This window comes from Pelmatolapia mariae, linkage group LG20, assembly GCF_036321145.2.
Source record: "Pelmatolapia mariae isolate MD_Pm_ZW linkage group LG20, Pm_UMD_F_2, whole genome shotgun sequence".
NCBI classification, from domain to species: domain Eukaryota; kingdom Metazoa; phylum Chordata; class Actinopteri; order Cichliformes; family Cichlidae; genus Pelmatolapia; species Pelmatolapia mariae.
Window position 1 is genome coordinate 2,946,470 of NC_086244.1, and position 17,483 is coordinate 2,963,952.

Below are 17,483 nucleotides of genomic sequence, written 5' to 3' on the forward strand. Positions count from 1 at the left end.
ATCCCAGCAGACAGTAACATCAGAAATAAGGAGGATGGGGTAAAAGAGAAGTACAGGGCACTGAAGGAAGAAGTGGAGCAAACGTGTAGGAATAAAGCACAAAATGTCTCAGTGGTAATAGGAGCATTGGGAACTGTGTACCCCCAAACTAGAAGAGTGCAATCGTAGGAACAGGATACCCACACACACCACCTCTGAGCTGAACAGCTCAGTCTCAGCTCACAAGTCTTTTTTCAGCGTCCTTCTGCCTGCCAGGACATTGGAGTATAGGCCTGTGGCTGAGCAGCCTGATTGGAGGGCAGCAGTAGAGTTTCTGCATCCCTCTCCGGACTCACAGCTCTGCTCCCACAGATCCTCTGCCTCTACCCAGAATTCAGCCTGAAGCCACGAGCTCCCAGCCAGCTGAGCTCATGCTAGCTGCCATCAGATCAGTGTGGCTCTGGTATGAGTGGAAATAATTGTGTTGCTCAACATTTTCTCACAGCTATTAAACTCCAGTGTGAACATAACCGAGAAACCACGGGATTTCATCATCACACATGATCAGTCACACCTTTTAAACTACTGTGGAGCATGTGATGAGGAAATACTCAAAGGTGGTTTTGATTTTACTGTAAAAACACACTTAAATATCCCAACATTACATTTATAACTAATCTTATATTCTCACTGACTCCAGTCCAACATGCTTTCACAGCCTAACCAAATTTTTGGACATTTCAAGTCACTTTATGTGTTAAATATGAAATTATTCTTATGACGATGATACTTTCTTGCACAGTGCTGTGGGAGAATTATGTGGCTGCAGTAAGGAAATCAGATTTCACCACATTACGTCATGCTCATCTGTGGCTCACACCTGCTGAAGGGCTGCAGCTGATAGGTAAGTTGGTTGATCATGTGACATAAAATGGGTGTCACAGATGTCGTGATGTAAAAAACGTCCCGTCTTTACCACAGACCCTGAATGCAGCATTTCTAGAGGGCGTGAACAACCTGCCACAACCTGGACGGCGATACCTGCGCCAGGTTGAGACAGCGCCCACACCCCGCAGGATACGCTCAGAGTTTTAGCAGCAGACGGTCGTAATTAGACTCACCTGAACAGGTAAGAAAAACAACAACTGAAACAGCAGCCGTTACTGGGACGAGACCAGTACCGGTTACTGGGTCTGCTCAGTGTGTGAGTGCTTAAAACTGAAGTGGCCGTGGGTGTGTAGGCTGTGTGAACGGACTCTGTCAATGTTTGTTTTCATGCGTTTGTGAGGATGGTATTAGTTTATAACATCTGCGTTTCTCAACAAACCTCGTAAATTCCTTTAACTTTCCCAGCTTAATTTCGGATGTTTTCAGAGTCACGTCAAAGGAATCTGTGTTGGTATTTCAGTGCGTGACAGTGACAAAAGGTGGAGAGAAAATAAGAAAGAAAATCACATGAAGCAGCAGGAATGTGAAACAGAGCCAGTCACAGTAGGATGTAGAAAGAAGCTGTACAGTTCCTAAGGAGGTATTCAAATTATGCAGCAACACTTTAAACAGAATTTTTACTCCAGATTAAATATTTAAAACAGAGATATTTTGCATGCTGTATAAACAGAAGTATAAATACTAGCTCCTGTTCACTGAGTCTCTGTTTGGCCAGAATTCAGCCTCCCATGCAGTATTTGGTGTTTTAACAGGAAAATTAAGGGATTGTCTTTGAGGAAATCTGTCTGTCTGGGACTCTCCACCAGTTGGTCTTAGAACTGAAGAAGCTTCTCAGATGAAACGTCTTAAAGGAAACTTAAAGAAGTCCAGATGCTTTTCTTTCCAAGATCCTTGGATTATTTCCGTGAAAATATTCCAAATTAAAAGCTGCTAAGGTGGAAAAGTGATTGGACTGACACTTATTAATGGTCCAGCTGAGCTGAAAGACTTTATTCAGGTTACATATTTGGTATTTATTTAGAACATGTTGAAAGTAAAAGTTTTGCAGATGAGCTTCAGCACTGGTTCGTATCCATGGAAGTTTGAAAAAACCAGGTGTGTAAAATGCACTGATTTCTGTATTTTTCTGCCTTGCTTCTCATTTTGGAGTCGGCCGTATCTTTGTTCCCTTCTTGAGTCATATTTTCAACCATTTTTAATCTTTTCTCCGCCTCTGAGGTCAGTTTGTGCCAAACTGGCATTCAGTCTATTTATCATTAACAGACCTGTTTGGGAACTTATTTTGGTTTCATTGTGTCTCTTTCTGGATGAAAGAGGCTTTAAAGTCATGTGATTTGTGCTTTTCGACCAGTGTTAAGCATTAACTTGTTAATAATTGGTGAATTTGACCTCACCAGCTGAAACATTCAGAGCCGAGTCACCGGCTAACCTGGAAAATGCTGCTGAGTTCAGATGTATGCTACTTCACACCTGAACAAAGTGAGAAACGAGCTATGGTGCAGTGAGGCTGATGTGTCTTGAACTCTCTAACTGGGACTGTTGACGGAGTGTTAAAAACAGGAACGATTTATGCATTTCCATTTTAGAGTCATGATGAATCTGGTTATGTATAAATATGTGGAACAAACTATGAAGACAAGGAATCTTATGTGTTTCTCTCTGATGCCAGCAGGTGAATGGTAATGAGTAGAGTTCATGTTCTGGTGACAGGACTCTCTGTGGCTGCAGTGATGATGGCAGGAGGAAGTCGAATTGCACAACTGTCTGTCAAGGTAGAGAGGAGGTCGGGGTGGATCAGTGGGCTCACTAGAATTTGAACGTTAACGGTGGCATCTGTTGGTTTTCTATTGCTACTTGTAACCTTTTATAACCTTAACTGAACATTTCATAGTGTTTTATCCAACTCACAAGTATTTTTATGCTTAAATCTAACAAGTGAGTAAAAATTTAAACCCATTAGCAGATGAGATGTTAACCAGCACCTCCTGCACGCCTTGACCTTCCTAACACAGACATTGTAAGTCTCTGAAATGCACCGTTATTTACTGGCAACCCATAAAACTCCAGTGGTGCATATCGGGGAGGGGCAGGTAGCCGCCATAGAAGCTAGCTCTTAGCATTGATCTCCTAAGATTAGATGCTTCAAACACATCAGATGTCGGTCCTTGTGTCCTTGAATTCAAAAACCCCTTAAATGCAGGTCTGTCCTACCAGAGCGCAGCACTCACACAGATCCTTTCTTAAAACTCATAAACAGAAAGAACAATAAAGCAGGCAACACAACACGTGAACTATGCTGCCCGTTTACCCAACGGTTTATTCCAAGAAGTTTGGAGCCATTCACAGAATTTAAAGTCAGTTCTGGATATTTTACTGATTAGGAGCAGAGCAGAGAGAGACATGGCACTCAAAGAGTCCTGACATCAAAGCTGTGGGACAGAAGGACAACAACAGTAAATAACAAAGATGGCCACGTGAGACTTTTCCCTGGTAACCATACAAGTTAAAGTAAATGTGGGTGATACTTTAAAATAACAACTCAAATAAGACTTTTCAAAACACCTGCCGAGCGGCGACTCTTGCTTCTAGAACTTTTGTGGCAGTGACTACAAAATAAGCCCCTCCTCCTTTCCCTGCAAAGTGCTGTTAACTCTGCAGGACTTCCTGGTTAAATAACATCAAAATCAACTTTGTGCTGTCACTCACTGTGAGGCTCTTCTGCATTTCAAATGGCACGCCTTGCTCCAGGGCTCCTTGTCAAACATTTTCTCAGGCCGTATGAGTAACTGTTTTGACTTTGAAGTGTCAGAAACGGTGAAACCAGTGTTTTAATTCTATGTTCAGTCTGAAAGCTAAGGCTGATTAGTTTACACAGTTTTAAATAAAACTGTGTGTTGTTTGTACTCGAAAGCAGCTCGATGACTGCGTAGCCAGAAGCTTAATTCCACAAAGTTCCCCTAGTTGTGAAAGGCTGTTGGGGTGGTGGCTGCAATATGATACTGTTTGTTTGGCCAACACAGGATTTTAAGGCCTTATGTACTCTGATACAAAAACATCCTCGTCCACAGCCTAAAAAATAACCCAAGAGTCTGAATTGAAGCCTCAAAGTGCTCAACTTGGCAAGGCAACTTGTAAACTGTAGCTCGCCTTGTGCTGTAATCCCGTATTGTGCATGTTACAGTGAGGGTTGTTGTCTTTTAAGCAGTCAGGTAGGTCGGTGTGTAGAAATCTGGCTGCTGCGCTGAGGGAGTGCTCGCAAGAATTAGCTCGACCGGTCGCACCGCATTTACGCCTGGGAGGGGCGGAGTGAAGACATCTGAAGAGTCACAGCAGAGTCACTGCTGGGCTGACTGACTGTTAACTGACCCGACCACAGCGAGTAACCACTTCACTTTAATTCCTGCAAGTTCCTCATTTTATTATTAGCAGCAGGCAGCCACTCTGCATATACATTTCTACTCATTCGCTCTGTTTGTGCCTCCTACAAGGTCATGTTATAGTGAAAAGTCATGGACAGAGTGTGTTTGTGTATTTAATATTGATTTGGGTTCAACTTTAAAAAGGCTGCATTAAAAACAGTTTAATGAAATGATTCAGATACAGACGTGCATGTGCTCTTCAATCAAATGGGAAAATGAAAGTACAACCTACGATTCAGGCTCTCACGTCACTGTGAAGGAATTTTGACCTACTCGTCTTTACAGCCTTGCTCCAGTTCACTGACGTTTCTGTGATTTATGCACAGCTGTATTTCAATCAGACTGCAGGCTGGACTGGTCGGGGTGATTGCAGCACCTCTATTCTTTTCTTTTGCAGTCATTCTGATCTAGTTACAGCCAAGCTTTACTGTCAGTCAGACAGACAGCTAACATTTGACTCTAGAATACTTTGGTATACAGGAGTTCATGGTCTGCTCAATGAGGTGTCCAGGTCCTGTGGCTGCTAAACAAGCCTAAATCATCATCCCTCCACCACCGTGCTGACGGCTGGTGTGAGGTGTTTGTGCTGATGTGCTTGGTTTGGTTTTTCCATGATGACCGAACTTCTGCGCTTTGGTCTTGTCTGTTCCAAAGGTCTTGTTGTTTGTTCAGATTTGCATTTGCTTTGCAGACCTAAGCTGTGTTGTGTGTTCTTCTTAAAGAGAAGAGGCTTTTTCCTTCTCTAAACAAGTCATACTAGTTCAGTGTATTTCGAATTGAACGTTTAACATGTTAACTGAGGCCCGTCTCTGAGTGTTGCACGTCTGACCTTGGACTGAATCCTGGAAGACTGTGACACTGTGTTAACATACAGCTGACACTCAAACTGCCAGATCTTCTGTTTTTATGGAGACGCTCACATTTACACCTACAGCTGATTTAGAGTAATCTTGTGACTGTAAATGTTAACTGATGACCTGGATAGTTCTGCTGTCAGCGTATGAAAAAGCAGCATCAGAGGGCGATGAAAATCGTATTGCACAAGGATACGCTGTGTCACAACGAGCTGCAGTAGCTCGGCACACTCTCGAGGAACAGCAGTATAAAAACGGCAGCAGTTTTTATTTTCTTTATGGATCAAACAAAAAACAGAATGTTCATGATCAAAACTATTGAAACGGAGTGAAAATGTGCAACAATAAAAGAATTTAAAGTGTGTCAGCAAACAAACAGCTTTTCTGCCCATAGGCCTGAGCATGCTGTCACTCGTCCATCAGACCAGTCAGACCAGTCAGCTCTGCTGGCAAACGACACCTCCACACTCACACTGTCTCGTGGTTTCTCCGTCACACTCATGAGTTGTGAAAGGATGTTTACAGGCTAAAATTAAGCTGGTGTTTAAAATCAAACGGCACACTTCCTGCTCTCATTCTCAGCTGTATGCGGCTCATGTGGAGTTTCTCTCTGTCCCAGCAGCCTCACTCTCTCGTCCTCTTTCTGCATGTAGTTGCTCCTGTGAGCTGACGCTGGTGTGTCTGTTCAGTTAAGGATCACTGACTCACCTTGCTGTTTCACCTGTGTAGTCATTAAATCTGGGAACCCGTTTGCTTTGCAGCAGGTCCTCGCTCATCGTCATTAAGATGTTCACTTTTGTTGCTGCAGATGAGGATCAGACTAAATAACAGAAGCACCTGTCTGTGTGATATGGTGATAATGATGATGCCTTCACAGCTTGGCTCACTGCCCTCGAGTGGCCCAGAACAGTCACATGTCATAAACAAGTTTTACTACCAAAAAAGATGCTCAAACATTTAAAAAAGACAATATTTACTCCACCAGGTACTTCTCCTGCATTTTTTTTTTTTACGTCAGAATATTTGAAATATTAAAAATGAGAAAAAACTAAAGGTTTAAAAAAGTGTACAAAGAGTAGTATTTACATCCAAGATGTAGTGGGGTAGAAGTAATAATATATGAATGTTTAAAGTAAAACTACATTAGTTGTTCAGGAGTGTACACTCCCAACAATCTGTGAGAAACCTCTTGATGAGACAGTGAAGGCTGTTCCTCAGGACCTCCTCGCACATCTGGATCAGGGCATCAGTGACCTCGTGGACCGTTTGTGGCACCCAGAGGTTCTTGGTTGGTTTCAGATCTGGGGAATATGAGGCAGTGGAGGAACCCAGAGTGCACTGCATCAGCAGAAGGGTAATGATGTCATCCCCGTACCTAAGAGCAGTCGGGATCTGTCTGATCTTCCAAGAATAAGGATAAGGATGTGCCTCCTCAGGCCTCCACTGACGCTGGATGATGCACAAAATTTGCCTCAATGCCTCCAGACTCTCATGTCTTCCACATGGGTCAGACCTGCCAGTCCTGCTGATCTCTGGTGAATGCCATTCAAGCTGGGCTGTAAGCACAGGTCAAACTCACGGATGCTGGAATCTCCTGTGACGCTCTTGAATTCATGTCTTGATGCATGCTCAATCATTCAGGTAAGTAAATCCCAAAAGTTGATTCTGTTCATCTGGACGTAGCGTTTTGTGGGAGAAACGTTTCGTCATCATCCAAGTGACTTCTTCAGTCTCAGCTGACTGCAGGTTTCCAATCTTATAAACAGTATATTTGCATAATGACTGAAACCAGCCCACTGAAGGAACAATGGGCTGGGAGGTCAGTTCCTTGATCATTAATATGCAAATAACCATGACCATTGATCAACAACCACTGATCAAAGACTACTGATCAATGGCCATGAGTCCCATTCACAGAGAGTCGGGGAATGGCTGCAGACACAGCATTGTAAGGTGGTGAAAGATGTACCCTTAGGCCCCCTCCTCGATTCAGAGATGCAGTCAGCTGAGGCTGAAGAAGTCACTTGGATGAGTAACAAAACATTTCTCCCACTGAAAACACTACATCGAGTTAAACAGAATCAACCTTTTGGGACCTCTTGAATTCAGTTTCTGACAGGTTGAAGTGATTTTCCTGGCCATGCTTCTTTTCCCTCCTCTCACAAAGGAGCAGATATTGGTCCTGCTGCTGGGCGGATGACCTTTTGTGTGTCTGTCTCCTCTAACGGTCATGTCATGGTATTTCTTCCTCACTCTTGAGACTGTGCTGAGGGGCGCACAGGCCTTCTTGCGATGACATGAATGGACATGCCATCCTTGAGGCGCTGGTGCAGGTAACATCTGACGGTCACTAACAAAACACAAAACTAGGGAGGAAGGAAGAGGAGAGTCATCTGTGAACACCGCCTGCTAACACATTCGCTTTTGGGACGTTCTCTTGTTGTTGCCTCTCCAGTGCACCTCATGCTTCCCGACTGGACAGACTGATATTCCTCAAGTTTAACTGACTGTGTCGTACTGTGATGGTCAGCTGCTCCCTGAAGCTTCTGAGCAGTTTTTGTTTCCATTATGAACTGATATCTGTAACAATATGACAGAAATTAAAGTAACTGCTGCCTGTAGAACAAGGACCACCCTGCTGTGTGTCCTGTAATGGGACTCTGTGTTGACTGAATCTGTATTTATCACTGGTCCCTGTTTCATTTAGCATTGTGCTTTTTCATATTTGCGTTCAAGTTAAAAATGCAGTCATCATTTTATATATAGGTTATCAATTTGTGTTTGGTGTTTCAAGTAACATTTACACTAATAATGTGAGCCAGAGGCTGTGAAAAGGAAACGATGATGCGTCGAGTTTGACAGAACTTGTGTAAGAATACCGACAGAAATGGAGACTGTGGGCAGTGTGGTGGTGCCGTGGGTGGCATTGCTGCTGCACCGTCTTTGTGTGATGGCTGTAAATTGCGTCTATGTTTCTGCATGTGCAGACAGGAAGTGTGGTTATTAATCTGTAGTGATACCACAGTTACTGTCAGGGCTTGCTCTGTCGTCTTGGCTTTTTGGGGTGATTCATGGCTGCGCGCAGGTCAGACCTGCAGGATGGTTGATTGTCATTGGAATCTTTTATTCTCACTATTATGTAAAATTTCCAAACTCAAGGCATTGTGAAGACATTCCACATGTTGGTTTCTGGTAGCTTATTCCACGTCAGGGACAGCTGCGCGTTTTGGACACTGTGTGCTTTGCATCAGTGACACAGTGCGTCTTTTATTCCTTCACAGATCCAACCATGAGGTGGCGCTCTTCTCGTCTTTCCCTCTTCCTTTTACTCTCCATCTTTGTCTTGAAGTCAGCAACTGAACTCAGGATCTGTGCCTACAACGTGCAGAAATTTGACTCTGCGAAAGCATCGAACGAGAGACTGATGCACTATCTCAAACTGGTAACACACACTTTATTATGTATTTTATATTATATTTTTTTCCTGCTGCCGTTATGAATGAATTCTTGGCAGAATTGGAACTGGTGCTGTATTTATGACTCGACCTATGACCTTTTTTCTGTGTGCCCATGTGTCTGTCCAGGTCCTGACTCGTTGTGATATCAGCCTCTTACAGCACGTGGTGGATCCAAACGGTCAAGCCATTGAAAAGTTGCTGTCTGTGCTCAACAGGTAAACATTCGCTGGAAACTCTGGCCACAGTTTAAACTATCAGCATGAAATCTTGTCAGTTGAGTTTATTTCAGCCCTTAAAGAGGACTTATTCTACTCATTTCTCATTGGTTGCTAATCATAAAGAGAAAGTTTGACCATTAGGTAGGTGGGACTTCTGTGGTCTCGGACAGAGACAGTGTGTGCTTGAAATAATCATATGATGACGTCATTATTCATTATTATTGATTATTTGTAGTTCTCCTCCTTGATGTCCCATTTTGCGCTCACTCACCTGACCTGGCAACTTTGTTCTCTCTTCACAAATAAAGTCAGTAATATAATGGTGCAGGGCTGCATAAGATTACCTTACCTCACATCACTTACATAATTTAAGGTATTTGATCTCTGTAGACCCACTCCCAGAACATTTTGATTACACTTCATATATTTGACAGGTAAAAGTATAAGTAGGAAAAGCATTTTCCAAAATCTTCAGCGTGGAGCGAGACTGTGTGAGAGCAAAGGGAAGCCTGACCCTTTCTAATACAGCAGCTGAGTGTGTGAGCGCAATGGAAATACAGCACGATGGCACTAACAGGTGTCAGCATGATTGAGTTAATATGGCTGTGGCTTACTTCTGTTTTATGTTTGTACTCTGTGTGTACTGACAAAGCTACAGTTCACTACCAGTCAGTGCACTGTTCGCACACCAGACCCCGAAATTGTTGCTTTCTATGAATGAAAAAAATGTGTTTTATGATAACGATGCAAAGAGATTGATTTATTGCTAAAGACATGTTGCATGTTGCTGACATACAAGACCGTAAACTGCTCGATCTTTTAATATACTCAACTAGTATGCTAACACTGCTTAACCACAATACGTGCATAATGATGGTCATTATCTGTCTGCCTTCAACAGGGGATCTGACAGGTACACTGGATTTAATGAGCATGTGAAGTATCATCTAATCATATTCATTAATCCTAATAACCTTAATTTACACCCTTTACTAACCAAAATGCCTGAAATGGTAACACTTTACTTTGGAAAGTCACTATTAGAGAAAATCGGGATGGAAATGTGTCGTACAGGTTTATCAGTCCAGTATTTGTTAAAGGGAAAAGCATGACGCTGAATGATTCTGATTTAACTCTGTACCACTTGAAAGCCTCCTAGTAAGTAGCAGGGCCTTAAAAAGAGGTTCAAGGGCCACTAGCAACCCTTGAACCTCTTTATGAGCTGAGCTGTTTCTGTCATTTTCATGTCTGCTTATAGAGCGACACGTTAGAAGTTAGTGAGGGTGGTCTCTGCTCATGCACTTACCGTCGGAAAAACCTGGAAACTATTCTAATGGTCATCAAACCTCATCTTTATTGACACGCACGGAGATGTCAAAACTTGTTGTTATGGTTACGGGGAGGTGGTAAAATGCAGTCTTTATGGGGAAAAGAATAGAAACTAGAATAGAAACACAGAAACTAATATAAATCTAAATGCAAACTCAAGTAATGTTCACTACAACCCTGATTATTTTTATTATTAAATTTGGTAATAATGTAGCGCTTTTTACTCTGAGGACTCAAAACACTTGCCTCATTCACACACATTCGCACAAGCACTTTTTTCTATGCTTTTCCCATGTAAGTGCTTTCTATCTAACATGAACACATTTATACTCAAAATGGTGAATTAGCATGGAGACCTGAGCAGCCAAGGATCAAACCTGTAGTAAATGCAGATGAGCACACATGTGAAAGCAAATAACGAAATGTAAATATGTGATGTGTTTATGGACTGCTGACTGTTTAAATTGGAAAAACTATTTACCAAACTAAGTGGTTACTGTGAAATGTACTTTTGACTTAACAAAATAAAGTGTTACCCATCAGTGCATTGTGTCCAAGCTTTGGGCGGGCGCTGTACAAAGGAAAAAAAAAAACATGCTGTGGGTTGAAGTTGAAGAACAAACATTTTCATGTTTCTTTGTTTGTTTGTTTGTTTTTTGTAAATTTTACTTTTATTTATCTAGATGTAAATATCCCAAACTACAAATTTCACCTGCTGAAATATGTCTCATATTTTTGACAGCGTGACTGAAATACTTTCTGTACATGTATAAAGCTTAGTAGGCCGGGTGCTAAGCCCTGGGGAGCTCCACTTCTGGGACTATCGCGCTGGACTATTTTCATGTGCTTTTTCTAGTATTAAGACTTCATCTCAAGAAATCTTACTGTCATATTTAACCAAAATCCCATAATAAAAGTCTATACAATATTTTAATAAGACTACAGTAGATTAAAGTGCCAAGTTTCAGTATTCATTTTAGTAGCATTACAACAGAATAATTTGAAAAGCTTCTAATGTAACTGGGCACGAAATAGTTGCTAAGCGACATTAGGAGTCACAATGTAACAAAAAATGGCTACATGAGTTAAAAAAACACAGAAAATGAAACCACAGTGGTCTCATAAAACAGAAACATTCGATTAAAATGATGGAAATAGAAGGTGAGGGGAAATGCTAAAAAGCAGCTAAACAGAGCTAAAATAAAAAAAGCATTAACGTGTTTCTAAAACATGATAATGTGGTTACATGCAGATTTACATGTATTACATGCATGTATGACTTCCCAGCACGAACACACATACACAATCTTGGGGGTTTTTTTTACATTCAGGTTTATTTTGAAAGTGTAAATAAAAAGACCATTAAGAAAAATGACTTCAAACAGGACATTTCAGTGACTAGGGCACTGGTTACCTAAAAAATGCAATTTGTTTAAATTGTAGGAATGTTGGTATAAATTTGCTTGAACAATGTGAAGAGAGGTGCACGAGGGAGCGTTCCTCGAGGCGTGAACTCCAGCAGAGCAGATCACTGGGATAAATCTGACTTCAGCTTCATTGTTTCTCTGAAAGAACAATGAGGACTGCTCTGTAATGCTCACCTGATGGCTTCATAAGCCCCAGCGGTCCTTGTGCTCCTCTGTTCACATTGATGTTTTGGCGGGCTCGTGTATTGCGTACTGTGTGACGTGCAGCTGCTTTCTCTGCTGTGTTTTTCACATTCTTGTCTCCTTCTCTGCGTTGAGGTATGAAGAGTACGACTACAAGGCAGTGGCCAGTGAGAGTTTGGGTAATTCTCCTGACGACATGCAGAAGTATGTTTTCATCTACAGGTAAGACATGTAAGACCTCTCTGTGTTGGCTTCATCCTGCTGCTCTGTTGTTTGTTGCTTGTAGGCTACAAGATTATTTGCAGTACGTGAACACCAACTGTGATTCGGCGATGTCTTGCTGGTTTGAACTGTAAAGTGTAGACGAGCGTCTGTGCTTCACAGCTACTGTTAAAGTACATTAATCAAATGCAACATTTAAAATTGTTCAGCTTTGGATTAAACGTGACATCGCCGTCACTTTCACCCTGCCACTTAATCGTCATGAAGGAGGGGCTGAACAAAAATTAGATTAACCAGGGGTCACATGCTGCTCGTACCAATGATTAAACAGCATTTAATCTTTTCTTCTCCAAACAGGATGCAGACGGTGAACGTGATGGGTCAATACCAGTACAGGAGCAAGCAGTCGTTTGTCAGAGAGCCTTTTGTGGTTCGCTTCCAAAGCAAGAATGCATGTTAGTGCATAAGAAAACATTTTGACTGCTTTTCTTCAAGTAAGTTTCAGATTTAAACTAAAACGGCGCCCTTCATTCTTCTCTTTTGTTTCTTTCTCTTCTTGTTTTTCCTTTTCTCTTTCCACCCGGCAGCAATCGAGGAGTTTATCTTGGTCCCTCTCCACAGTGAGCCCAGCATGGCTGTCCAGGAGATCAACAAGCTTTACGACGTCTTTGTGGAAGTCAGCAAGAAATGGAACAACACGGTGCGAAAACTCATCTAATAACAGACTTATCAGAACAGATCTGACAGAGAACTTTTTGTAAACCGTGTTTGTAAAGGTCTGCTTTAAAATGGAAAATAACTTTATTCACATAGAGCCTTTCAAGGCACAAAAGTCAAAAACCACTGACTTTTGAAACCATAGCCTGACTCTGCACTCAGGATTTTGAGCCCTCGGTATCAGCATTTTGCCAGCCGCAATGTTTTTGGATAATTTTTTTGCAGGCAAAAGTGTCCATATTTAGAAAGAAGGAGATGTCAGGTTTATCAGCAAGCTTTAACTTGGAAACATAAAAATAAATAGAAGCACTGACTTCATCAAGATGCAGATAATTATAGAGACTAAAAGCATTTATGCATTTCTTTTAAATGTAAACATTTTTACCCCTGGGCTGTAAATGGTGTATTGTCATCACCCCACCAGGCAGGACGAACATCCGAGTTTGTGAATGTGATAACTTGAAAACAAGGCGATGTAGGAGTTTCAGATTGAAACCACAGGTGCATCTGCTAGGAGGCTGAGAGGCAGCACTGGCCTTCACAGCAGGATTTAAAAAACTGGCGAAGTTTTACTGTGGGATTCTTTGGAGGCTGACTCACTTTTCCCTTTGTTGTGTGTGCAGAATGTGATGTTCCTGGGAGATTTCCATGCCAGCTGTGCGTATGTGAAACGAAGTGACAGGAAAAACATAAGGCTGTTCATGAAGTCAGAGTTCTCCTGGCTGATCAGAAACCGAGAGGACACCACTGTCACCGACGCGACCAGCTGTGCATACGACAGGTGTGTGCTGACAAAACTGTGGATTAACATATAACAGCATGGTGAATGTATTAGAGTTACCTGCTGGATGTCAGCGAACAAAGTGTCAACTACAGTTAATCTTATTGTTATTAATCTAACTTTAAAGGTTCACGTGTGGACGAGGAGTTTTATGTTCTTGCATTTAATTTTAATGGTTTAGTTTGTGTGTGTTTGAACAGAAAATAAGAGTGTGTGTGTGTGTGTGTGTGTGTGTGTGTAGGATTGTTGTGCATGGAGAACCCTTCCTGAGGGCAATCAAGCCATTCTCTGCAAAAGTCTTTGATCTCGGTGTGGAGTTCAAAATGTCCAGGAGCCAGGTAACTGATCACATGACACCACATATATACTGGTCACATTTAATAGGTCTAATAAAACACAATCACACCCTTCCTGAAGCATTTGGAAGCGTCAGAGTTTGTTACAGTCTTTATATAGTTATAGTTCCTGCCCCGCAGGACAAACACTGCTGTCTGTCTTCAGTGTGGGTTATGGATCATCTGCTGATCGTGCTGACATTTTGCTGCCTGTAGTCTTCTTGGCATATTTTTTTTTTTTTTTTTTTTGGCACTGCATTATGTCTGAAAGCATGAAACTGATATTTAAGAACCCTCTGCAGCGCCCTCTAATGTGCAAACATAGACAGTTTGTTTACTCATTAAATGTCTGCAAATGAAAGTCTCATCATATCAAACATATGAAATTTGACTATTAATCGTTTGGATTTGTATTGATTTGGTACACGTCTGAAAAGGAAGTTTGATAAATTAGAACATCTTAGTGGGTTCAATTTATCTACGTGTTTATTTTAAAGTTATGAGTAATTTGTGTATTTTAGGATGACGGCACATCGGTGAAAATAGTTTCTTGAGCTGTAATAAGAGTACATGCGAAGCCTGAGTCCTCAAACAGATACATTACATGAAAAAGGAGTCTGATTTTTTTCCTGTTTTTAGCTGACAAGAGTGTGCTGTAACACATCTGCTTCAAGGTTTCATGTCTTGTGCATTCAGAGATTCTCCTCTGACATCAGCAAGGCTTTTTCCTGCAGAGAAGCGCCGCTCATTCCAGATCATTCTCTGTAAACAGATGTTTGTGTGGAAAAATCCCAGTAGCTCAGCTTTGAGTACTCTGAGCAGAAAAGCCTATTTAAGAACTGGTCTATTTACCATTTTGAAATATTCAGACCAGTCCGTCTGGCACCAACAACCACAGCAGGTTTCAACGTCACTTAAATCCCCTTCCTTACTCATCCTGATGCTCAGTTTGAGCTGCTGCCGTGTGACTGATCAGATCTGTGTTAACAAGCAGCTCAACACTTTACTAGGTATACCTAATAAAGTGGCCACTGACTGTACATAAAGTATCTAAATTAAAATTACTCATTATGTAGAAATTATATTATTTGATCATAAATACTGATTCATAAGATTAATGGATACATGTGGAATAACGAATGTGTATACTACTTTAATATTGTAAGCACTGATCTGTTGCTGGGTAGCTTTATCTATAATAATACAGCGTCTGAAAAAACAGTATTTAAATCCAAAATATAGAAAGCTGCACAACATAGTTTTGGATTTCTTCCTCCTTTTTTAAAAAATGTAATTTTTAAGTGATCGGCTGGAGTGATTTTTATCTTCGTTCCCAGGCCAGGTGTGCCAGGTCACCTTAAATATCTGTCACCTTTCCTGTGTATCCTGTTAAAACAGCCTGATGTAAACACTGTTTGATGATGTCTGACTCTGACTTCCATTGCTTCTGTCTGCCAGGTGGTGCAGCTGAGCGACCATTACCCAGTGGAAGTGGTATTAAAGAGCTCCGCCCTCTTCCTTCAGGCCACGCCCCTCCTGAGCCTAATAAGTGCCTCTGTGATCATCCGGTCCTTCCTCTCTGCCCTGTGATCGTCCCGGGCTCTGAATGCTTTATATACTCGTTTGTCTTTTTTATTCCAAAGCCAGTTCACCTTCTAGCTGTGCCAGGATCACTCGGGGCAGTCCGTTCTTTTAACACGGATTTATTTTATAGTCCCAGCTCTACTGCTCTTAGACCAAAGTGAAGTGACTGAGCAGCGAGGCAGCTCCAGGAACAGAAAAATGTGTAAAATTTTAAAACAAAAATTAAAATATGAGACTTTCAGGGTTTTTGGTGCTGATTTTAAAATATTTTAAATTAAGTTTTTTGCATCAAGACAAAAGTGCATCCAACAGTCTTGTTTGTCATCAGGTGAAAATGTAATCTGATTTTATTTTTTAGGAGTTCTTAATTTGTTTTCTTCTTCCTTCCATCTTTTTCTTGATATGTCCCCGTCGGGTCTGTACAGAAACTGATGTAAATATTTAGAATTCCTCTGAAAATGTTAAGATTTTCATTGTTTGAGAGTTTTATAAAATTCAGTAAAGTTTTTTTAATAGTAAAATAAAAAAAATAACAACATCTTAAGATGTTGTTATTTTGGGACGAGCTGCCTGCATTGATACAGGTTCACCTGAAAACACCACAGGAATGGATCGATTACTAAATGAGTTAAAGGGTTTCAAAAAAAACCACACACCCACTAAGAAACACACAAGGGTCCTCAGATAATCAGAAATACATGCAGCACAGCCAGAGAGATGGAAAATATCTACTTTTCAATAAATTATTTAAAAAGCAAAAGCAGATGATCCTGTTCTTAAGACATGGTGAATCCCCATCAGTCCTCCTGCAGGCGCTGCAGCTGGAATCTGTCAGAGCAAGCTGTTCCACCAACGAGGATGACGAGCCACTTCCTCATTGTAAAGATCGTCCCTTGTGGTTAAGATGTGTCACACATGAACAAATCCTCTGGACTTGCTGCATATTTGTATAAATTCTTGTTCAGTGATTTAAAAATTCTTCACCTGTTTAGTGTAAGTATCCACAGAGTCGAGCTGACAATAACTCGCCTCAGTGTTTGCATCAGGACAAGAATTGCAGTTTAGATCCTCTGCAGTTAATGCAGAGAGTTTGCATACATATGAACATTTATCTTTATTCTCCTGTCTGCTGTTGTCTGGTCATCGGTCTGTCATTTTTCCTCCCGATGACAGCACACAGGTGTTGGACGTTCTCTCCTGTTTTTTACCTTGAAGCGACTGTTGTTGTGAATTGGAATTAAAACTGAGCAGAACGCGTCTTATCCTGCATTTCTTCTTACTGCAGTAAGAAAACACTTCATCCACCACAAAGTTTTTAAAGATGTATTTCAAATTGATTTGCTGATCCTATTACCTTTGATTATTTGTATATCAGTGAAAGCACATTAGTATGTCAGTCTGAAATTCACTTAATCACAAAACTAATCTGTTGATTGGGATTATGGAGACATTTTATTTTTATAACACTTACTAATCTCATTGATGCTCATGAAATTAGTGAGTGTCATGGCATAATACCTTTCCACCACACTTCACTTTTTCCTGACTGCAGCCTGCATAGATCAGTGCTTTAGGCTGGGAGGATCGATCCAAACACTGATAGTATCAATATCAGTTTCAATGATAGTGTTACAGGATCAATGCTAGACTTTGCTTCTCTGCTGTAAGTTCAATACTTTGCTCTTCATCATCAGAAAGGAAGCATGTAAACACCATCGTGCTGACACACTTTGCTCCGCCCCTTCTCAACCACTGACAAGCCCTGCTTGATGTTGGGCTGAGTCACGTGACTGTGGAACTACTAAACAGCACAGGAGGAACGAGGTGGCGGAGCAAAGTGTTCCTGCAGGAGAGGAGCAGTGTTTGCACAGACCTGTCTCCTCTCTGATACAGGAGTGGACTTAGGTGATCGATCCCAGCGTTGTTAAGGTTACTGCTGATATTTGAATCGATCCAACCATTGATCATTTCCTTGCGGCGACTCTTTGTGAATGAGGGAACAGTAAAAATAAGCATCTGGTGCTTGTGC

General features: G+C 41.4%; 1 pseudogene; it reads left to right on the plus strand.

The window, feature by feature from the left end:
- Positions 1–1,090: 1,090 nt before the first annotated feature.
- On the plus strand, positions 1,091–15,698 carry LOC134619441 (deoxyribonuclease-1-like; annotated as a pseudogene).
- Positions 15,699–17,483: the final 1,785 nt, after the last annotated feature.